Here is a 24672-nt window from a genome sequence, read left to right on the forward strand (position 1 = left end):
GGATGGAGAGAAAAAATGAGGGATGAAATGAGGGAGGAGAGAGGGAGTGAATAGGTGTTAAATTCCTACTATGTGCCAGGCAATATTCTAAGTGGTTTACAAATATTATCTCTTTGGAAGATTGATAAAAAAAGGAAAAAAAAATGAAGAAAGAAAGGATTGAAGGAAAATGGAAAGAGAGAAAATATATGATGGGAGGAAAGAAAGAAAGAGGAAGAAAGGATAAAGAGGGAGTGAGAAGGGAAAGAAGAAAGAAAAAAGGGAAAATGTTTTTCACAAACATTTCAGCATGTATGTTGAAGACTAGATTTATTTTCTTTATATGATCCTGGTAACAAGACTTCCACAAATGATACTAAATGTTATTTTTAAGCAGAGTGAGTTTTGCTGCTTCCAGATGTACAGTGATAAGAGTTATTAGGAAAAGTCTTCAGCTAAAAAGGATGGCTAATTCTTTGAGACTTCCCCCTCCTCCAAAAAGAAAAAAAAACCCAATATCCTCTAGTTCCAAGACCTCAATGACAGCAGCTCAGATAATTTTAGGGTGGTAGGCTTTTTGGTCCCTCCTTCCCAACCCTACCTACCATTTTTTGTCTCCTGAAATTGGTGGGGGGAAAATAAAGCAAAGTGCTTCTTTCCCTGGCATGCTCCTTCCCTTTTTTCTACACTCTAATGACATTTGGCAGGCTCGGCTGTGTAATGCTTGGCTGGTTTTATTGTTGTCTGCTCCCAGTGGGGAATAGTTGACACTGCTCTCTGTTTTCAATTGATATCCATTTTCAACAATATTGCTTTCTATTAGATTCCTGCACAGTTTGTGCCAGGCAAACTGAATATTTACTGTGCTGACCTCAAAGCCTTCAAGTCAACAAACACTGGAATAAGCAAAATATGCATTTTCAGATCAGATGTTTTCAACTGCCCCCTTTCAAAATTATTATTTTTAAATGCACTATGAACTGCAGATTAAGGAATATTATATTGCCACTTATGTCAGCTCATTTTTATTTATTTATTTTGCATGCTTTAAATAATGGAATTAAACCATATGAGAATAATGCAGTACAAAACCTACCTACCAAGGTTAAGAGCATTTCATCCCCCCCACCATATTTAGCAATCCCTTCTCAGCAATATAGCATGTTTGTTCATAACTGTTTAATGGAAATACATTCAGCAATATCAAAGAGATTAGATCCACTGAATCCTGACAGGACTAAAATATGGACAGCCATTTCAAAGCACTTACAACAGCTAGGGCTGGGGATGGAGCACAGGCATTTAGGCTGTGCGGGCTTGTACTATTTTTAGCAGTGTTCCTAAGAAGAGGCTGCAGATTTTAGGATGTGAGCAGCATGAACTATAGGAATCTGGTCCAATATGCTTAGTCAATTAGAAATGGCCTACAATTCTAACCTTAAGTGGAAATCAACTTCTGTTATGTTGTCTGCATAAAGAGGGGTAAGTTAAAGCAATTTACCCGAACCTATTTAAGGTGAAGAAACCTGTTAGTAAGGCAATATTCTACAGGCATCAATGCCAGTATTTGGAAGAGTCTTTCTATGAATCCCTTTGTTAGAATTTTAAAATGCATTAGTGGAACACAGTCTTCTATCAGCCAACAAACTTTTGCAAAGGATTTCTCATATTTTCCAGTGATACAGCCATGATGCATTATTTTGCATTGTCTCAGTTTGAAGAACCATGGTATTCATCAATTCATCCATTCATCTATCCATCTACTGTTTTTTAAATCCCTTCTCTGGGCAAAACATTGTGCTAGGTGATGGGAAAGTATTCAAGAAGAAATAAAACACAATATGCCCTCATTAAATTCACTGTATAGTGCAACACTGAGTCTAATTCTTAATGTACAAAGGATTTAACTCAGTTATAGTTTTATTTCTTTTGCATCTCCATATACATAGATATAGTTTCAGTATGGTTCTATGAACATTTGCATTAGTTTCATATATCCAAAGGTATCCAAATAACATGGAGAAAATGGGAAGAAAGCATCCTAATAGGTTGAGCAAATCCCTGGTAGAAGATTTGTAGGTATACATAGATAAGAGTTGCACAGAATAATCAGACCTTGATGCATCCTATTCTTCATCATAACAGAGAGTACCAACATCTATGATTTTATCACAGATCCATTGGATCAGTGGAATATTTGGAAACACCAAATCATGTAATAATCGTGTAACTTTCATGGTACCTTAGAAAATGGGATTAAATAGGAAATTGCACAAGACTGACAAATATGTTACCAATATGCTGAGTGACCCTGGGACCTTTTTCATTTACACTATCCTTAGTATTTGGAAACCAAGTATAATGAAAGTTGCCTTTTGTGACTTTGTATAGCCAGTTTCTTGGGTAGGGATGAGGAATAGTGAGAATCTACAAACCTTTCTTAACTCCATAAAAAAATGCTATATAAATTCAAGGAATTAAAATCATTCATGAGAATCAAGAACCTCATTTATATTTAGACTTACTTTCTCTCTCGAATTAAATACTGCATTCTTTATCTCTAACAACAGATTAGATTTATCTTTGGGGTCCCAAGAGAGTAAAAAAAATGCAGTTGAATTGGAGATCAGGACTAACTGGAATTCCATAGCTAATATCAGACTAGTATAATCACATGACTCAATGGAAAGAACATTGGACTAAGAATCAAGAGCCTGGGGTCCTAATCCTGGATAATTAGTTTTGTAATCCTGGCTAAATCACTTCATAAGATCATAGGATTTCAAGCTATTAAGGGACCTTAGAGATCATCTAACCCAATCCCCTTATTTTACAGATGAGTAAACTGAGGCCCAGAGAGAGAGGAAGAGGCTAGCCCAAGTTTAGTCATATAAGTGATGCTGCTGCTGTTGCAGCATCCACCATTGATGATGAAAATGGCAGCTCGCATCTATATACTCCTTTGAGGTTTGCAAAGCTCTCTAGACATTCTATACTTATTTCAGTTAGATATTATTCTTTTGAATTATCCCCATTTTGGAGATGAAGAAACTGACTCTCAGAAAGATTAAGTGTCCAAGGTCACACAGCTGCCATTATTTGAGACCGGGTTTCATCACAGGTTTTCTGTCTCTAAATCCACAAACTACTAGAAGAGTCAAAATGTGGTGAGGCCTTCTGACTCCAAGTTTGTTTTTTTTATGTGTGTGTTTTTCATTATGCCTCACTACCTGTTCTATCTCTTTGGGTCTCTGGTTTATTTATCTGGGAGAGAATTGGGTGGGGAGGAGTAATACTCTCCATGCCATTTACCCTAACAGGAAGGCTGAGAGAACAGCATGATCTGTGAAGTGCATGGAAAAGAATGGAGTCCAAAATATTTGTGACATTAATTACCTGGGGATTTTGAAAATGAGGCAAGATAGTCCCTACATTTCCCTTCCAACTAAGTGCAAACTTTAAAAAATTACAGATTCAAAAAAAAGATCTTTGGCTAGATAGCACCTTTTACTCACAATTTATTATATTAAATTTGTTTAAATTTTCAGTGAGGTTTTCTTCCTAGTTAGCTATCAGGGCAGCCAAGACGATTACTCCTTCCTGATAATGTAGTCTATTATTCTTTTTTTTTTTTGCAGGCAATGGGGGTTAAGTGACTTGCCAGGGTCACACAGCTAGTAAGTGTCAAGTGTCTGAGACCACATTTGAACTCAGGTACTCCTGAATCCAGGGCTGGTCCTTTAACCACTGTGTCATCTACCAGCCACCGATAATGTATTCTAGGGAATTTTTTTTCACATACCCCAGAAAAAAAAAAAGTATTTTTCATTCTTTTTGGAAACATGCATAAGTAAATAACATTCCTTTTGGAGCCTTGTCCAAGAATCTACAGATATGCTCTGTCCTTTGGCTATATACATTCTTTTCTTTGTGTCTAAAACTACCTGCCTTTGTCATTGGAAGCACTGGGTTCAAATCTTATCTTTTCTATTTTCTGTATAACTTTGGTAATCACTTAATAATAAGTAGCATTTAAATATATACACACCATCTATCATCTATCTATCTATCTATCTATCTATCTATCTATCTATCTATCATCTAATTTTAAGGCGTACAAAGTGCTTTATAAATATAGTCTTCAGCCTAAAAACAACCATTTTATACATTTTATAGAGGAGGAAACTAAGTCAGACTGCAGTTAAGTGACTTACCCAGGGTCACACAGTGAATATCGTAGGCTGGATTTGAATTCAGGATTTCCTGATTCTAGGCCCAGTGCTTTAAGCACTGTGCCAACTAGCTGCCCCATTTAACTTCTGTGCATTTCCATTTCCTTTTCTGTTAACTGAGCAAATTGTGCTAGATAGCTTCTGGAGTCTTCTCTAGATCTAAATTGATGATCCAAGTAACAACAGAATTATATTGTTTTTCCTGTGATTTCTTTTTCCTTTTGAAGGGGAATGGCCATTCACCAGGGCACTGGAATGCAAATAATCCTCTGCTGGTTAATAGGAGAGATAAGAACCACCTCCTGAAGATTTTTTGCCTTGGCAAAAGTAGAATTAAGAATGGAATTGTCACAGAAGTTATCATCTTCTATCCATGATTCAATTTCTAGGCCATACCTGGGAAATGGATGTGAGATCGGGTTATTTCTACAAGATAAAAAAAGGTATTGACTCTGGCATCAGAAAACTTGGGTTCAAAAATCCTGCCTCCACTGCCTGTGTAACTCTTGCCTGTGTTACCCTTGCCTCAGTTGCCTGGGCAAGTCACCAATCCTGGAGCTCATATTCTTTATCTATCAAATGAACATGTTGAACTAAATGATGTCTGAGGTCCCTTTTGGCTTGAGATCTGTGATCCTTTGTGATATCTGGAAGCCATATCTGATGCCTGGAAAGTTACCTGGAAGTCTAATACCTAGAAAATGTGGGCCTGGGTCAAATCACATATTGGTACTACCTCACCTACTCTACCATCTGTATCTAGTTTATATTGTTTGAAATGAACAGGGGAAGAAGGGCATTGTAGGTAAGGGAAGGAAGTGACAGTCATATTCTTCTGTCATGGTAATAGTGATGGAGTTTTGAACTTGATTATATACATATGAGTGCATTTTTTTTGGTGGTGGTGCTGGTGGAGGGGTTATCAGTAGAGTAAACTACCTGCTTCCTCCTTCCCCATATATCCTAACTGGCCACCTCCTTGAGTCACTATTCAGTTTTTAGAAGCTTAGGACCTCTAAATCAGCTGGCCTGAAATATAAGTTATTTATAATTACAATATAGCATAGACTGCAGATCACTCCTCTTTCCTGGTATCTTGAACTTGTATTAGAAATAATTGATTCTCGGGGCAGCTAGGTGGCGCAGTGGATAGAGCACCTGGCCCTGGATTCAGGAGGACTCGAGTTCAAACCCAGCCTCAGACACTTGACACTTACTAGCTGTGTGACCCTGGACAAGTCACTTAACCCCAATTGCCTCACCAAAAAAACCAAAAAACCAAAAAACAACAACAACAAAAAAACAAAACAAAAAAAGAAATAATTGATTCTCTCTCCTACTCCTTCTAGAAATCATCCTACTTAATTTAAATAACCTAAACCTGCTGCTTGAGGGAAGAAGGTGGATGAAAGAACAAGCAGGGTTCCTGCCCCAAACTACAAAATTCATAGGAGGGGTGCTAGTGTGAGCAGAAGATGTATTGTGGGAACAGTGGGAGAGAGCACAGGTAAGCAGGATGGCCTCACTATAAGCCTCATTGAGTTTCTTTCTTTCTTTCTTTCTTTCTTTCTTTCTTTCTTTCTTTCTTTCTTTCTTTCTTTCTTTCTTTCTTTCTTTCTTTCTTTCTTTCTTTCTTTCTTCCTTCCTTCCTTCCTTCCTTCCTTCCTTCCTTCCTTCCTTCCTTCCTTCCTTCCTTCCTCCCTCCCTTCCTTCCTTCCTTCCTTCCTTTCTTTCTTTCTTTTTGGTGAGGCAATTGGGGTTAAGTGACTTGCACAGGGTCACACAGCTAATAAGTGTCAAGTCTCTGAGGCTGGATTTGAACTCAGGACTTCCTGAATTCAGGGTCAGTGCTCTATCCACCATGCCACCTACCTGCCCCCTCACTGAGTTTCAAGATAAACACTTGCTTGAATGGGTCAAGAAAGAGAAGTTCCCTCAGTTTCCAACAGTGTGAGTCTGCCCATGAGGTCTGAAATTATGGAGCCTCTTTATAAATAGAAATTTAAGAATTAAAGGAGGTGCATTGCTTTCTACTTTAAAAACCAGCCCCAGAAGCCAGGGAAGTTTGGAGAACTAGTCCTCTGAGAAAGTATGGTTAAAGCCCTAAGGATAGCTTTCTGAAAATAAGTGTCTCTTGTGTATGGTCAGAGCAGGAAGCTTAGAAAGGGGATGAGAATACCAATGATAGGATTTCAGGGAGGGCAGGGCAGGGGTAATGGCTAGCAGTGGAGGTACCTGCCATCCAGCTGGAAAGGTCACTCTAGAATTAGAGGGGAATTTCTATGGGGGTATGGGAACTTGTCATGGCAGAGGTGTCAGAGTCAGCAGGTAGTGAAGGAGTCTCCTGTATGAGGGGTAGGTAGCCAAATCATAGCAAAAGTCTGGGAAAGGGCTGTAAGAACCCTTTTGGGTTCACAGCTACAGCATCTCCCTTGGAGTTCAAACTCTTGTTCTATGCTTGAGCAGTCAGTCACAGCTTGGTGATGGAGGCCCAGGCTTTTGGGACTTTCCCAGGATTCTTTTGGGACATAAAACCTGTTATGCCTCAAAGAGGAAAAATGATTCTATAGTGGCATTTTTTTTTTGACATGGGAGAGCAATCTGTCATTTACTAGCTGTTGTATATCCTTCAAAAATATGCAGGTTCCTTGAGGGCAGGGATTGGTTTTGATTTCTATTTTTGTATCCCTAATATAGTGCTAGGCACATTGTTATTATCTTGTCTGACTCTTTGTGACACCATGGACCATACTGGGTTTTCTTGGCAAGGATACTGGAGCAGTTTGGCATTTCCTTTATCAGTAGTAATTTAAATGGATTAAGTGGATTAAGGCAATTAAATTAAGAGGTTAAGTGACTTGTCCATGGTCACAAAGCTAGTATGTGTCTAAGGCTGGATTTGAACTGAGGTCTCCCTGACTCTAGGCCCAGCACTCTATCCACTGAGCCAGTTAGCTGCCTCCACTAGGCACATGGCAGGTGCTTAATAGATATAAGATGAATTGAACTGAAGAAAAGAAACTATATGATAATTGTGCTGGCTTTTGTAAAGAAAGAATTTTACTTCTGAAGTTGTTAGGTCTACTAGTAGATTATAAGATCAGTGAGGGCAGGAACTGTGTCATTGCTTATCTCTGTATTCTCAGAACCATGCAATACTATGTATTTAATAAAAAGTTTATTGTCAGGAGGACCTGAGTTCAAATCCGGCTTCAGACACTTGACACGTACTAACTGTGTGACCCTAGGCAAGTCACTTAACCTTCATTGCCCTGCCCCCCCAAAAGTTTATTGAATTAAATGGATATTTTTTTTTAATTATAGGAAACTTCTGCAACATGAGTGATTTTAATTTTTTTTTTGCAGGGCAATGAGAGTTAAGTAACTTGCCCAGGGTCACACAGCTAGTAAGTGTTAAGTGTCTGAGGCCAGATTTGAACTCAGGTCCTCCTGAATCTAAGACTGGTGCTCAATCCACTGATTTTTAATTTTCTTAACTAAATGCATGCATCCTTTGACAAAGAAAGAAATGTAGTAGGCTAGATAGGAAAAGTGTGAAGAAATGACAGGAGTCAGTCTCATTAGGTCTGATAGCAATCTCATTACATTTGGAACAAAAGGAAAAATGAATTTGAAATGTGACATCCAGGAAGGTAGGGGCAGAAAGAAGTTTACAGGGGACACTGGACTTGAAAGTGGTACATTTTCCAACAGGGTGATTCCTAATATGGCAATAAAATGAGTCACTGAAGTCCAACTTTTGGGTTAAGTTTCTGACAGAAACTGAACTGAAGTAAGACATTTCCATAATCCCATGCTCTACCTCTCCGGAGCATAAGCCTTGAAATATTTTTATTTCTCACTGTAGAACCAAACACTGCTCCTGAATGGTATTTTGAGTGTATCTCTCTTGAATTATACCAAATAAAATCAAATGAGGGTGAGGTGATGAGAAAAAAGGAGAGACACATGTCTCTAAACATATAAAGATGTTTTCAGAAATATGTGATTAAAGGTTGCATAGAGTTTTATATGCATTATATGCTTTGAGCCTCACCACAATGCTGTGACAGAAGTAGGTACTAGAAGTGTTATTAACCCCATTTAAAGATGAAAATACTGAGGTTCAGTCAGGGTAGAGAAATGACTTGATAAGGTCATACTGTCAGTAGGTATCATATTGCAGGATTTGAATACAAGTCTTCTAATACCATCTAAAAAATAGGGATGGAATAATTGGAACAAAATTAAATTATTCATTATTAAACACCCTGACTTAGCCCTCAGTACCTTTCATCTATTACTCCAACATTAATTCCCATACCAATGTCAAGTCACATTATTTTCTATCTTCTCCATAGTCTAGTCTTCCTTTTCTCCCCACGAACTGGTCTTATTCATACACAGCTACCTTCCTTTGCTTACATTTTGCCCCGTCCCTGGCATGTTTTTGCTCCTCATTATCAATCGATGTCCATCACTTTTTTGAGACTTGGCTTCAGAACTGTCTTGAATAAGAAGCTTTCAGTGACTAATGGCACTTCATTCTGATGACTCCCTTACTTTATTATTCCATTACCCTTTGTATTATGTAACTAGTAACTAGTAAGCTTTTGCTTTCTTCCCCTGTTTTATGTGTCTTTTCCTCTACATTTTAAATGTAAGCACCTTGAAGATAGGCGCCTTGTTTTCTAACTGCTTTTCTTATCTATTGGACTAGGTGATCTCTGAGGTCCCCTTTAGCTTTAGAGCCAATGATTCCATTCTTCCTTGGTACTGGTTTAATCTTCTATGGTGACAATCTCTGGCAGATGTTTAATGAAGATTTGTTGAATGACAATGCTAATAATGGTTATAATAGGTCACACTTACAGAGCACTTTAAAAAGTGCTTTATGCATATTGTATTATTTGCTCCCCATAATAACCTGGTGAAGTAAATACAATATATGTCATCAGCCCTGTCTTATAGTTGAAGAAGTATAACCTTAGAGAAAGATGAACTAGTACATCTAATATCACACCATTTTTAAGTGATAGAACCAGCACCCAAATAGGTCTTTAAACTCTAAACTCTATTCTCTTTCGGCTAATTAAATAAAAAAAAAAAAGCAGGCCCCAGGTAAGAAATCACATCTTGGGAAAAAATCAATAAAGTTTCACAGTCATCTGGAGGAGACAAGGGAAGAATGGAGAAGCTCTGATTGAATACATAGTCCCTGATGGAGGCCCCAGGAAAGCTCTCATCCTAGGATACCATGGTGAGAGTATGGTACACAGTCAGGAGTATTCTCCCTTGTCCAACTCCTTTTCCTCCCTCACTCTCTGGAGTGTTGGCTCCTGTCATGCAGGATGAGAATCTAGCTGGAGTTTTCAGAGCCCCCATGTTTTCGCATTTAATTTCTACTGATCTCTTGTCTGGTGCCTTCCCATTGTTATTTCCAATTTATCCTGTAGAAAGCTTGTTTACACTAGTTGTTTACATGTTGTTTCCTCCATTATCCCTGTGAGTTCCTGGAGAGCAGGGATTGTCTTTTGCCTTTCTTTATAACCCCAGCACTTAGCATAGCGTCTGTCACATAGTAGGTGGTTAATAAATGTTTACTGGTTAAAAGTGGACCTGGCATGTAGGCTATTGATAAAATTGATATCAAGGAGGGACATTGCTTCCATCACAGGTTTTGGCTTAATAAGAATTTGGCTTAATGAGTATTAACCATCTGGCTTAATAAACTTAATGAACTTGGATTAGGCATGACCAACCTGAGCAAGGATAGGAGTCGAAATCTACCGGTTTTGGTGAAAAAAGAGGGCAAATATTGTTATTCTGAATCTTATACTCTATTTTAAAATATTCAATTCAAGAAGCATTTATGGAATATTTACTATGTAATGGGCACTGTACTTGACACTAGGGATACAAAAGAAACAATATAAAAAAAAATTGTTCTTACCTTCACACACCTGATGTTGATCAAGGTAGAGTTTTGATCCTGATGGGTAGAGGGAGAGTATATAAATATATACACATATGTATATATGTATCTCTCTCTCTCTCTCTCTCCTTATATATCTGTGTATATCTCCATACACTATATATAAATATATATATACATTTATTTATTTATAATCACATATTTATAAAAGAATAAATACTGAGAATAAATAGAATTCAAAGACATGTGAACTGAGCCAAAGGGAAGCAACCACAACTAGGAAAATTTTATATAGCTTTATGATGGGGAAGTAACTCTTAGTTCTTGGGACTGTGGGGACCAATTTTTAATTGGGGAGTGCTAGTTAAGCGGCTCACTGCAATATTCGGGCAAGGAAGGAGACCAGCAGCCTCCCTCAAAACAGAACAAAATTTATTTTAACAAAAATGAACTTAAAAAACAAAAAAAACAAAAACAGGATCAGTAGGATCAAAGGAAAGGAAATAAAATGGGGAAGGGAAATTATAATACCTGAAAAAATACCACCACCCAGGAATCAGCTGAAAATACACAGCAGTACGCCTGTCACTTTCCAGCTTCCACCTAGAATGCCCAATTCTCCTCCCCCCAAACCTAGAAACACCCCCACATAGTCCCAGCCAATGGGATGGCCGCTCTGACAGTCACATGACTGCCCTCACTAGGCTTCCAATCATTATAATTGTGCCAGGCCCATGTAGACGTTGGTGAGTGGTGATGATGTGAGGTGCCAGAGTCCTGGCAATGGCAACAGCCAGTGGGTGGAGCACCATGTGGTTTGCGGAGCCCTAGACCAGTGCGCGCTGAGGCATAAAAACCTCAAATAACAATTAATTCTTTACAGGACTATGCACACATTGCACAAGGTAGGACTATTCTACAAGGGGGGAAAAGCTGCAGGTATGGGCCTGCATGCCTGTCATCTAAAGAGCAACCTAGCTCAGTTTGGGAATGTTCATTACCAAAAGGTCAGCTACCAGGTGGGCAATCTCCCTGGCTCACAGAAATGAGTCTAAAATATTTTGACAGATTTTCCATGGATGGAGAGAATGCTTGTATCAATGAAATGGTTCCTTGAAGCACATGAAAAAAGTAAAGGCTACCTTGTTACTTTTAAATTTTTTTATATGGGGAAATCAAGGTTAAGTGACTTGCCTTGGGTCCCACAGCTAGAAAGTTTCAAGTGTCCAAGGCTAGATTTGAGCTGAGGTCCTCCTGACTCCAGGACCAGTGCTCTATCCACTGAGCCACCTGCCCCCTGTTGCTTTTTAAAAATAGATTTTAACATTTTTGTTAAACATCACTTTTGTTTTGTCACTTAGACACTCCACCAAATCACCTCTTCCCAAGAGTCATCCCTTATAACAGACACCCAAAAGAAAAAAAAAATCTAACAAAACCAATACATAGAAGAAATCTGATGTTATACAATGTTAAACTCCCACCTCAGCAAAAGGAGTATATAAAATAAGTATATAAAATAAATATATATAAAATAAGCATATAGCTTATTTGTGGCTAAGCTCATTCTTTATTCTTTTGCAACAATAATTTTCAATTGTATTGTGGTTGTTCTTTCCTTTTACATTATGGCAGGCACAGTATGTAATTAGACACAATTTGTATCTTGTCTCTGCTTACTTCATTCTACAGCAATTTGTATGCCTTCTCATACTTCTTTGTATTTAACATGTTCATTGTTCTTATAGCACAGTAATATTCCATTACATTCCTGTATCACAAGTAATTTAGCCATTCCATAGTCAATGGACATCTACTTTGTTTCCAGTTATTTGCTGTCACAAAAAGTTCTGCCATAACTATTTTGTTATATTTGGTCTTTATTTTTGCCAATTACCTCTTTGGGATATATGCCTAGGAGTAGAATCTCTGGGTCTAAGGATATGGGTATTTTAATCACTTTCTTTGCCTAACTCCAAATTGGTTTCTAGAACTCTTGTTCTACTACTGGTACCAAACTAGTACCACCACCATACAATGACAATTACTACTACTGCTACTACTACTACTACTACTACTACTACTACTACTACTACTACTACTACTACTACTACTACGGATAGCTAGCTAGCTAGCATTGACATAGTACTTACTATGTGCCAGGTCCTAGATGCTAAGTGCTTTACAAATATTATCTCATTAGATGCTTATAATAATCTTGGGGGCAGGTGTTATTATTATCACCATTTGAGGAGATTGAGATAGAAGTTAAGTGACTTGCCCAAGGTTAGACAACTAATGTGTATCTGAAGCTGGATTTATCTAAAGCTCAGATCTTCCTGACTCAAGGCTCAGTACTCTATTTACCATACCAGTTAGCTATTTCCCAATCCATAGTACCCCTCCACCAAATACATTCATATGCTGTTTTTTCACCATCCCTTGATCATTTATGATTCCATTATTTTTCATGAAAGCATTATTATAATTTATAATGGCATTTAGGATCATAAATTCAGAGCTGAAAGGGACCTAGGAGGTCACTTGGTTCAACCCCTTAATTTTATTGATGAAGAAACTGAGGCCCACATCAGTTAAGTGACTTGTTTGAGTTCACAGTGATGGTAAATAATAGTGTCAATATTTGAACCTAGGTACTCTGAATGCTAACCTAGTTCATGTTCCATTAACCCTTCTTTACTGTTTATTCTTTCTTGATTTATGGGGCATAAGTGAAACTCTGAAGTTTTAGGTTCTAGACTCTGCACAAATGGGCAAAAGGGCATCAGCATAATCAAGGTGCATCATTCTCTAGTTAACAATGTCTCACAACAATTCAGTGTTCTTTGAAAGAAAGAAAGGTGTTCATCTCCATTCCTTGCCTCCCATGATGTTTTCCTTGATTGCTGCAGGTGTACAGAAGTGTTTTCTATCCAAAGCCACAAGCCACTGGGTAAGAATTTTGGTTTGGGGATTTCATCTATCATATCCATGCCAACTCCTGCAAAACTTGCCCTGAGAAAATGACACAACACCTGCATCCTGGTTGGTTTTTATAGCCTTCATCCATTTTTGGCATCATCCTAGTCTCATAGAAACCCACAGAATAACTCCAAGTACCAGAAACTGGCCATGAACTTCACTGTTGGGTCTGTATTTCTCCTAATTAAACTTTTATTTTATTTCACCTATTTTATCCTAAATATATGGAAAACATATGGAGAAATCATTGGCCAAGTATTGTGAGGATAATCAATAATGCTGTACTGTAGCTTAGTGGAAAGATATCTCATGTGCTGGTAGTAAAGGGAATGGGATCTGAGCTTGTGTCTCAATTCATGGCTTGCATCTCAGCTTGGCCACTTAGAACTCATGAACCCTTGGACAAGTCGATTAAGCTTTCAAAATACATACAGTGCAGTTAAGATTAATTTGACTTATTTCACATGGCTATTGTAAGTATAAAAAGAAATAATAGATAAGGTATCCTCTGAAAAAGAGAAATGCTACTGTGGTAAGCTTTTTTTTCATGTAGTTCACTAAAATAGGCACAAACATATTTTAAAGTAAATAATTTAAAAAACCCAACAAAAGAAAGTAAATAATTATGAGACCAGCCAGTGTCAAGGGGTCATGAAAAGACAGGCACATTATTGGTAAAGCTTATGAATTGGTCAAAATGTTTTTTCAAAGTAGTTTGTAATTATACTTAGTGACTAAAATGGTAGGCATATGCCCCGAAGAGGTTAAAGATATAAAGTTCCTATGTAAATTAAAATATTGATAACAGCTTTTTTTTATAGTAGCAAAGAACATAGAGTAAGTTGCCCATCATTTTAGGAAATGGCTAAATAAAATTGTGTTAGATAGAATGTTACAGAATATTACTGTAGCACAAAAGATAATGAATATGAAGAATGTAGAAAAGCATTGGAAGCCATATGAACAGAGGCAAGACAAATTAAGCAGAACTAATACAACAACCAGGCAATGACTACAACCATCTAAGTGAATAGAGCAAGAAGAAGAAGGAAAAAAAGAAACTGAATGCTGCCTCAATATAAACATGCTTGATCTTGAAGAAGATATGAGAAAATACACGCTAATACCTGCATTTGACAGATGTGGTGCTATGGGTATAGAACATTGTATATATTGTCAGTCCATTGATGGGTTAATTTAGTGAAACTCTTTTCCCTCCCTTACTTTTCTGTTCTTTGTTACAAGAGATAGTTCTCTGGATAGGGGATGGGGAGGGGAGGAATAAATTTTGAAATGAAAGTGGTTTAAAAAGACAAAGAATCAATGAATTAAAAAAATAAAAAGTATATAGACCAAAGATGTGGCTATATACTTAAAATAGAATGAAAACGATTTTCTTCCTGCATAAATCTTGCTTCAATTTAAGGTGCTCCTATATTTCACCTCCCTGTCCAAAACTCCCCTTTCCCCCAAACCACTGCTCCTCTGAAGACCATGAACTTGAACTGAAGAAACCCTGCTTTCCTGCTGGTAGGAGATAATTCAGTCCCCATGATGTCTTAATCCTGGGCCTCCCTTAATTGACTTCTAACTGTGTTGAACAGTGGCTGCTAGCAGTTGCAATGTGGATCTCCATTTACTAGGCACTGGGATTGTTTCTCTTGGGCCATCAAATTAGTTCTGAACTGCATTCTAGTAATAAAAAGGTTTTCTCCACTAGGCTGACCTGTCACCTTAAGTGAGTTGAAGAGCAGGCTGCCATTTAGGAACGTGTTTGAGGTCAGAGAGGAAGAAAGATGCTCTTCCACTTCCTAGTGAGTATTTTTTTCTGAATATTGAGAAGCTTCTGCTGGTACATCTTGTAAGTGGAAGAGACAGAGAGCTTTTGAACTTAGGTTCTGGTGAGGGGACAGTTCCCTTGCTAGAAACATCTAACTATGGGAGACCAAAGAAAGGGTCTTTGATATAGGCAAGACACAGTTCTCTGTCTCTGTCTTTCTGTCTCTATCTCTGTCTTTCCCCTCCCCTCCTCTCCTTTCTTCTCCTTTTCCTCACCTCTTTCTCTATCTCCTCTCTCTTTCTCATATAACATATATGTATTATACTACTTTCTGGAGTTAGGGGCAATAGGAGTGAAGTCATTTCCTTCTGTGACCAGCTATGGATACTAAACTCCTTTTTCCATCCATTCCAACTTATAGCTAAGAGAAATGACATCTGCTCTTTCTCACCCTGGCTCAGCAGCCTGTAATGTTTAAAAAACAACTTAGAGGCTGATTTGAATTACACCAGCTGCACAGTGAGGTGGGGAGGGGGTCTTATGGATGTTCTAATCTAGAAAATGTAAGAATCTCATGAAGTTGTCCAGCATCTCTAAACCCTCTCATTATACTTACCCAGAGAAAACTGGTAGGACTTACATCGAGATATCTATAGGATTTCTACCTGAATAGAGTAGGGAGATGAGGCATAAGAGTAAAAGATGATTAGTTTTGAGTGAGGCTGGTGGTGTCATTATCACAGAGAGGGAAATCCAGAGGAGAAGCTGCTTTTGAAGACAAGATGATGAAGTTTGAAACATAAGATCTGGCCACTGACTGGATTTGTGGGATAGAGTGGGGAGTTGAAGATAATGCTGAAGTTACATGCTTAGGAGACTGGAAGAATGATGTTGCCAAACAATCTATGTTTTCATTAAGAAAAGAGTTTGGGGAGCAGCTAGGTAGTGCAGTGGATAGAGTACTGGCCCTGGATTGAGGGGGACCTGATTTCAAATCTGGCCTCAGACTCTTGACACTTACTAGCTGTGTGACCCTGGGCAAGTCATTTAACCCTCATTGCCCTGAAAAAAAAAATAAAAGAGTTTGAAGGCAATGGATCTGATGAACAGCAAATAGCATGTAAAAACAAGGAAACCTATTTCATTGTAACCAACAGGAAATGACTAATTACAGAGATAGTGACTTTAAAATTAGTTGTTTCAGGGGCAGCTAGGTGGCACAGTGGATAGAGTACCAGCCCTGGAGTCAGGAGTACCTGGGTTCAAATATGGCCTCAGACACTTAAGACTTACTAGCTGTGTGACCCTGGGCAAGTCACTTAACCCCAATTGCCTCACTAAAACAAAACAAAACAAAACAAAACAAAAATTAGTTGTTTCAGTACTCAGCTCAGAGGAAAGTTCAAAATAAACACCAGGTTTGGACAAAGGTGAACATGTCGATATACTAACTCCAGTTATAGCAAAGTCAACAAGACCTGTTTAAACAAATTGTTAACTATGAAATTTGAGAAATTAAAAAAATAAAGATATTGACAAGATAGCTTGACAGATCTGAGAAAAAGGGGTGATCTAGGAACTTTAGTGGACCACAACTATATATGAGGCAATAGCATGAAATAACAATCAAGAAAGCTAATATGATCTTGATATATGAAGAGAAGTTTAATATCCAGGAATGATGAGTCACATAATACTCTGGTCTGATCAAGCCACACCTATGTGGTTGTGTTTATTTCTGAGAACATTTTGTGAAATATGTTGATTAAACTGGACTGCTTCTGGAGGACAGCAACCAGAACGGGGAAGAATTTTGATATGCCCATAATGCCACATTAGAGTCATTTGAAGCTACTAGGACCATCTAATCTATAGAAGGGGAGATTTAGGAAGGATATATTAGCTTTCCTTAAGTATTTGAAGAAATGTCCCATAGAAGAAGGATTGTACCTGTACTTTTGTTTTTTGCCCCAGAGGACAGAACCAGGGACATTGAGTGGAAACAGCAAAAGGTGAATTTAGGATCACAGATCATAGGATCAAAAACTGAGAGCTGAAAGGGATCTCAGAAGACATCTATTCCAACTCTTTCATTTCACAGACAGGGAAACAGAGGCCAAGGGAGGTTTTGTGCTTTGCCTAAAGTCCCAGAGGCAGTAACTGTCAGAAGCTGAACCTGAATCCAGGTCTTCTAATTACTAGGGAATTCTAAGGAAAAACTCCAGATGATAAGAGCAATCAAAAAATAGAGTGTGCTGCCTAAGAATGTAGTAGATTCCCCATCACTGGTGAAGGGGAAGGGGATAAGCATTTGTTGAGTTCCTATTATGTTTCTTTAAAAAAATTTTACATTTATTTTTTAAATTTATAGAATAAAACAAGCATTTCCATAACATAGTACAATAAAAAGATAATTCCACATGAAACTGCAAATCCACTATGTACAACCTGCTGTTCCTTCCAAATATATAACAAAGTTATCTTGTAAATTTCTTTTTTCTCTCTCCACCTCCCATCCTACCCTAGAAATGGCTACCATTACACACAAATAAGTATGTATGTGTGTATATATGTGCCAAATTATTCTATACATACTTTGATTAATAAGTTCTTTCCCTGGATGCAGATAGCATCTTTCTTCATTTGTCCTTTATTTTTATTTGTGCATTTATAATGGTCAAAATGACAGTCATCCAAAGTCATTCTCAAAACAATTTTGCTATTACTATTTCCTCTTGTCTCTGCTCACCTCCCTCTTCACCATTTCATGCAAGTCTTTCCATGCATTTCTAAGATCATTGAACTCATAATTTCTTATAGCACAGTAGTATCCCATCATAACCATACATCAAAACTTGTACAGCTATTCCCCAATTGATGGCAACCTCTGTAATTTCCAGTTCTTTGCCACAACCAAGAGAGCTGCTGTTTATATCCTGTAAAGACAGGATGACCACTTGTTAGGTATGCTATAGAAGGAATTGCTTTTTAAGTTTGGGTCAAACTAGTCGCTGAAATGCTTTCCCACTCTGATTTTTTTCTGATTCTTTGAAAGGTTGTCTTGTGTGCAAAAAGTGTCCAAAATGATATCTTCAAGGATAAATGTGGCTGGAAAAAAATGATCATAAAATCATAGATTCAGAGATGGAAGGGACCTTACAAGTCATGTAGTTCAACATTCTGATTTTTAAACATGAAGAAACAGACTCAGAGAGCTTAGCATTCTCCAAGGTTATACAAAGTGGCAGAATCCAGGTCCTCTGATTTGAAATCCCACACAACTTTCTCTGTAGGGCATAACCAGACTATAATCCATACTATTAGAGAATTGCCTGAATGTTAGAAAGGTTAAGGGGCCATAGTCACCACAGTCACAAAGTTGCCTCAACCATCTCAGCATCCACACACTTCTTTTCCCAGAGCTTCTCACAACTACCCAGAATTGATGGAGGGATTTAAGACCTACAATTCTTGAAAACAGAAGCAGCAGATTCTTTCCCCTGACAAGACAGGGTGCTGCTGAATTCACCCTTTGAGTTGATTTTATAATGAGGTGTTTGGAAGCTATAAGCAGTGCAGAAAAAATACTCTTGGTGCTGTGAAATAGGGAGCATTTCCAAAGTCTGCTTGAAATCTGATTGCATTAGCAATTTCTCAAATAGATTCTATTAGCTTTGTAATGTGCTTCCATGAAGTGCAATTCTTTAGCTGGTGACATTTTTTTAATGTAAAAGGAACTAAAGAGACCTCCTTTTTTGTTTGGGAATTGCAATACACAGAGGCACTTTGAAACAGTGAAATGTAGGAATGCTCATAAACCAAGACCTAAATATTCTTATGTATTCACCTGCCACTTTTTTGGAAATTAAAAGGGATCATAGAGACAGGTTCTTTCTGGAAATCATCATAATTATTTTGATTTGTTAAGTCATGGAAATATATTTTTGCATTAACCATATTGCAAAAAGAAGAACGAAAAAAGTGTAAAACAATATGCTTCAATCTACAGAATTCTTCAGTTCTCCTTCTGGAGGTGGATAGCATTTTTTCATCCTGAGTCCTTTGGGATTGTCTTGGATCAGTGTGTTGGTAAGAGTCACTAAGTCTTTCACATTTGAACATCATTACAATATTGATGCTACTGTGTACAATGTCGTCTTGTTTCTGTTTATTTCTCTCTTTGGAAATTATAATGCACAACTCCTGGCCCACTTCTTGGGGAGAGGATACTATCCAGGAGTCACTAGACAGTGGAAGACACTTTCTGGTTGGGGAGTTAGGGAGGTGAGAATACTTTCAGGTCTAGGACTCTTTGCTGGGGAGGACTACTTTTGAGATTTAGACGATACCAAGATTTCTAGTGCTACTGCTAGCCTTCTACTATGTCAAAATCTTTACCATTGATGATAGTAGAGGCATTTGGCTGGTGGCTCTTAGAATATTGCTCCTAGGAATGCACTTTCAAAATAGGTTGCCTGAGAGAAATGAACGATTGGGCTCATATCATCCATCAAAAACCTATTTGGTTGTTTTTGTCTAATCTTTGTCTAAGCCTTAGCCAGCTCCGCCTCTTCTTTGTGGCCTACCTTTCCCCCAGAATGCCATATTTGCAATTTTTGCCTAGAAGCTTCCAGGCAAATACTGTCCAATTTCTTAACTGGTTGATGTCTCCCTGCTTATGACTTCAGTGAAGAGAATTGTGCTTGGTTCTGACTCCTTAACTGCACACAGCATCAAGTTTTCTCAGCTGCCTAAATCATGAAGTGAATGTAGACCCATGCATCCCAATATGTACCTAGAGCCAACTGATCACTAAGTTAGCCTAAGGCTCCCTGGTGATATTTGAAGGTTCATAGGAAAGGGAAGGAGGGAAGGGAATATCCATTTGTATAGTAGCTACCACATTCCAAGCACTGTGCCAATCCCTTTACAAATATTATTTCACTTGATTGTATCATAGGATCATGGACATAGGGATGGAAGGGATCTTCAAGGTCATTTAGTAGTGTAGTGAGGTATCTAGGTGGTGCAGAGGATAGAGTGCAGGGCCTAAAGTAATGAAGATTTATCTTTCTGAGTTGAAATCCAGATTACTTACTTGTTATCTTACCCTGGCAAGTCACATAACCCTGTTTGCCCCAGTTTCCTCATTTGTAAAATGAGGTAAAGAAAGAAATGGCACCGTACCATTTCCAAGAAAACCCCAAATAGGTCATGAAGAGGCAGACATGACTGAAAAATGAAACAAAAAAGCAGTTCAGCAACCTCTTAGTCCTCACTGCAGTGTGGTGGCAACCTAGTTGCAGTGGTGTCAATTTCTATATCAGTGTGTGTTTCTGTTTCTGTCTAGTATGGAGGTGGGGCAGGTCCATGTGCTGCCCTAGTACCTTTTCTAGTTGTGCCTGGCTCCTCCTCCAATGTAGATGGCTTTTAAAGTCCTTTGGTGGGTTTAACAGCTAAGCCTTAAATTTCCCTAACAAAAGGGCCTATTTCTTTCAGCATTCACTAGACTCTTTATTTCTGGCAACATATTCCAACTTATTATTGACTACGATGAAGGCATGCTTTTTAGATTTGCAGACAACAAAAACCTGAAAGGAATAGCTGATGCATTAGATGATATAATCAGGATCCAGAATACTTTCACAGTCCTCTTGACTGATAAGCCAAATTGAATTCATAATTAGTAGTGATAAATGTAAAGTTTGATACCTGGGTTCAAAAGATCATCTTCACAAACACAGAATGAAGGCAGCATGACTGGACAGAACAGGGTGAAAAATATGTGAGAGCTTTCGTGTGCTTCAGGCTCAATAATATGAGACAGCGATGTGACACAGAAGTAAAAAAACCCAATGCTATTTTAGGAAGTTATGAAGAGAAGAAGAATGTTCAGAACCAGGCTTGTAATACATAATTTCTTTGTGCTCTGTTGGGTTAAACCACATCTGGAATATGGTGTTTAGTTGGAAATGTCATATTTTAGTAAAGCAAAAGATATTACAGAGAAAGACCAGTAAAGGGTGATTGGGATAGTAAAGGACTGGAGTCATACTAGATGCAGATAGCTTGAAATAACTTGAGACCTTTAGCTTGGAGAAGAGACTTGGAATGAGGAGGACCTGAGTTCAAATTCTTCCTTGGACATTTACTAGCTGTGTAACTGGAGAAATCACTTTAACTTTTGTCTGCTTCATTGCTTTGCTTATTTGTAAAATAGTGATAATAATAGCAGCTGCCTTTCAGGGTTGTTGCAAGTATCAATTGAGATTTTATCTGTAAAACACTTTGCAAATCTCAACGTTTTCTATAAATGTTGGTTATTATTAGTACTACCACAGGCATGGTAGTTTGCTTCAAGTACTTGAAGAGATGGAATACAAAAGAGGGATTAGTCTTATTCCTGTCTCAAAAGGATAGAGATAGTGCAGAGAGGTAGATTTTGATTTAATGACAGGAATAGTTTACTAACTCATATAGTATGGCCAAGACAAATTGAACTTCAAAATTCTGCCGAAAACAATGAGGATTCATTACGTGCAAGGCCAAAGAGGGCCTTTGTTTTCTTAACTAGAAAATGAGGGTGTTGAACTAGATGGCTATTAAAGTCTTTTCCACCTCTGAATCTCTGATCCTCTGGATACTCTCACAATCCAAAGATCAAGGCCGAAAGGACACTTTACCTCATCAGGAACTATTCTTTCCCATCACTGGAGCTTGGGAAATTGGTTTTCCTTCCATGTTCCAATGAAGTGTGGCAATGGTCTCAGATAATTTGCCACTCCTCTGGCTATTTCTCTTCCACATTCCCTGGGGAAGCAAAAGAACAACAGCAGGAGGATCATTCTTGTTGGGAAGCTGAGGATGCAGAAAGAGCGAGTCATGTAAAACATTCCAATTTTAGAATGGTGAAGATCTTTCAACTGCTCCTTCTTTTGCATAGTGTGTGGTGTGGGAGAAAGAAAGGGAGGCATCATTGATAGTTATGGTGTTTGACACTCAAGATCAGCCATGGGTAGAGCAATAGATTTGCTTCTCCCCCACCCCTCTAGTGGCTTCTAACACATACTCTAGTGACTTCAGTTGATAGGAAGGGAATCTGTCACAGCCTGTTGAATAATTCACAATGTGTTGATTTCTTAATAACTTAAAAGCCTTACAAAAAGAGAGACAGGGGAGGAAAATAAACTGTGTAAATTCAGGGACACTGGTCCTATTTTCTCCTCCTGCAAAGAGGAACAAAAGATTTCATTCAAGCAATTTATAAGTGGAAACCTAGACCTACCAGGTAAGAAGTAATCATCTACCACTAAGAAAAGGAACCCAGCTAATGGCAGGTTTATTAGAATTTGGGGGAGGGGGCCAGAAACCTGTCAGCTAAAAATACTATTAAAACCTCAAGTAAATCCCAACATATGAAAGGGCAATCAGGAAACTCCAAAATACCCATGCCTACAGCGCACCTGGTGTAGGTTTTTACTGTAACATATAAAATGCAACCTATTAAATGCAATAGAATAGGTGACATTCCAGCCTAGAATTCTTTTAAATATAACCCAGAGTTTGGGGAGTATATAAAATTCTTGTAACTCTTTACTAGGATGTAAAAATATAAGAATGAGATGTTTCCTTCGTAAGCAGCAAAGGCAGGAACAATCAGAATGAAATTCAAAGGGCGGGGTGTGATGGAAAGGCTTACTTGAGTGGAGGAGGAAAAGGGGAAAAGTAACCAAAGATAGGTTAGGAACCTAGAGTTTTAGAACTGAAAGGGATTTGGCACTTCATTTTTTTCTAACCCTCCTGTTTTATAGATGATAAAATGGAGACCTAGAGTCATTCAGTGACCTGACCAGATCACACAGCTAATAGAGGCCACTATTAGAAATGATGGGATTTCATAGGGAAAAAATATAGTAATAGAGAACCAAGGGATAAACTTGGGAAATCATACAGTTAAGGAGCAAGAGGAAGAATAGGAATCAGAGAAGATACAGTCAGAGAGACAGGAAGAGAACTAAAGTTCAAAGCAGGACTCTTTCCTGTATTTCTTCCTAGTATTCCTTGCTTTCTAGAATGAATGAATGAATGAACATTCATTAAGAATTTATGCAAATCTTCCAGATCATGTCAGCAGCAGTTATGGCAGCACATGTCCCACCAGAAGTTTTCTGCTCCTAGGCTTGGGTTTCTGGAATTCTTGTCTTGCAAGTGAAGCAGCATAAACTGGGGGAAGGTAAAGAAAGAGCTTCCCCAGTGATGACCCCAGTGAGACCATTCACCTTACAATCTTTCTGAACTCTAAGGCAGATATGACCCATATCATTTGGTAAGTAGATAGGCCTGGGCTCAAAGGTGAACAAGATGGATGTGGTCAAGGTGGTTACCACTATAGAGATAGCTCCCATGGTCATTGTGGGCATTGTGGATTATGTATGTATACATGTATGTATGTATATATGGTATAAGAGGTATTTTTTTTTGCGGGGCAATGAGGGTTAGGTGACTTGCCCAGGGTCACAAACCTAGTAAGTGTCAAGTGTTTGAGGCCGGGTTTGAACTCAGGTCCTCCTGAATCCACTGTGCCACCTAGCTGCCCCTATAAGAATAGACACAAATTTAAGAAGAAGGCCTTCACCAAGTGCTGAAAGATGATGGCTAGTAACAGAGAAGGACTTCACCAGCATACAAAACTACTGCCAGGTGATCTGAGTTATTGTTCACACCCAAATATGCCTGCTCCCTCTGACGTAGAAGTCTCACCTGATGGAGATCCAGGTGGATGGTGGCTGTGTGCATGAGAAACTGGATTGACCCCAAATGAAACACGTGCTTTTGTCTACTGTGTTTGGGCAGGATGAGAAGATTGAGGTTATTAGAGTGACCAAGGGCAAGGGTTACAAAGATGTCATCAGCCCCTGGTGTCTAACGAAACCCTGAAAAACCCACTGAAGCCCACATAAAGTGGCCTGTGTCAGAGCTTGGCATTCTGCCCTTAAAGCATTCTCTCTGGTCCAGGTCAGTTGGAAGGGCTACTGCCATCACAGTGAGATCAACAAACACATCTACAAGATTGGCCAAGGCTACCAGATCAAGGATGGGAAATTGATTTTTAAAAATGTATCCCATATTTGACCTGTCTTATAAGAGCATTAACCCTTTAGGAGGATTTGTCAGCCTTGGTGAAGTAACCAATGACTTTATCATGCTGAAAGGCTAAGGTTTTGGGGACTATGAAGCGTGTCCTCACCCTATGAAAGTCAGCTGGTACAGATGAAATGTTGTGCCCTGGAGAAGATTGAATTGAAGTTTATCATGACCACCTTTAAATTTGGTCATGGTTGGTTTCAGACTGTGGAGGAGAAGAAAGCTTCCATGCTACCACTCAAAAAGGACCATGTTGCTAAAAAAAAAAAAAAAAAGGTTGCTTAAAGTTTCCAAGGCAACTTAGAGCTGGTAGATCCTCAATAAATTGAACTTATTAAAAAAACTTGTGCCAACCAGCAAATTTAAAGACAAAGACAGCCCCTAAAGACATGAGACATCTTACTGTGAGAATCAGGGTGCCACCCCCTACTGAGACAGACATTGTGAAAACCAGGGCAGCTCTGCCCTGAGGAGAAAGCATGTGACTTAGCATCCGGAAGTTATATCTATAGAACTACCTGTAAGTCATATCAATCAATGCTACCAGCCAATTATCTTGGAGCTGTGTGTGTGTATGACCCTGCTTCCTGCTTCACAGGGGGCTTCTTTGAGAAGTCACT

The 24672-nt window shown here is 38.5% G+C and overlaps 1 pseudogene; it reads left to right on the forward strand.

Moving 5' to 3' along the window:
• The window catches only part of LOC122746648, a 62946-nt pseudogene extending 38609 nt beyond the window's left edge, over window positions 1–24337 (forward strand).
• The last annotated feature ends 335 nt before the right edge of the window (window positions 24338–24672 follow it).

This window comes from Dromiciops gliroides, chromosome 1 (genome assembly GCF_019393635.1).
Source record: "Dromiciops gliroides isolate mDroGli1 chromosome 1, mDroGli1.pri, whole genome shotgun sequence".
Classification (NCBI taxonomy): Eukaryota; Metazoa; Chordata; class Mammalia; order Microbiotheria; family Microbiotheriidae; genus Dromiciops; species Dromiciops gliroides.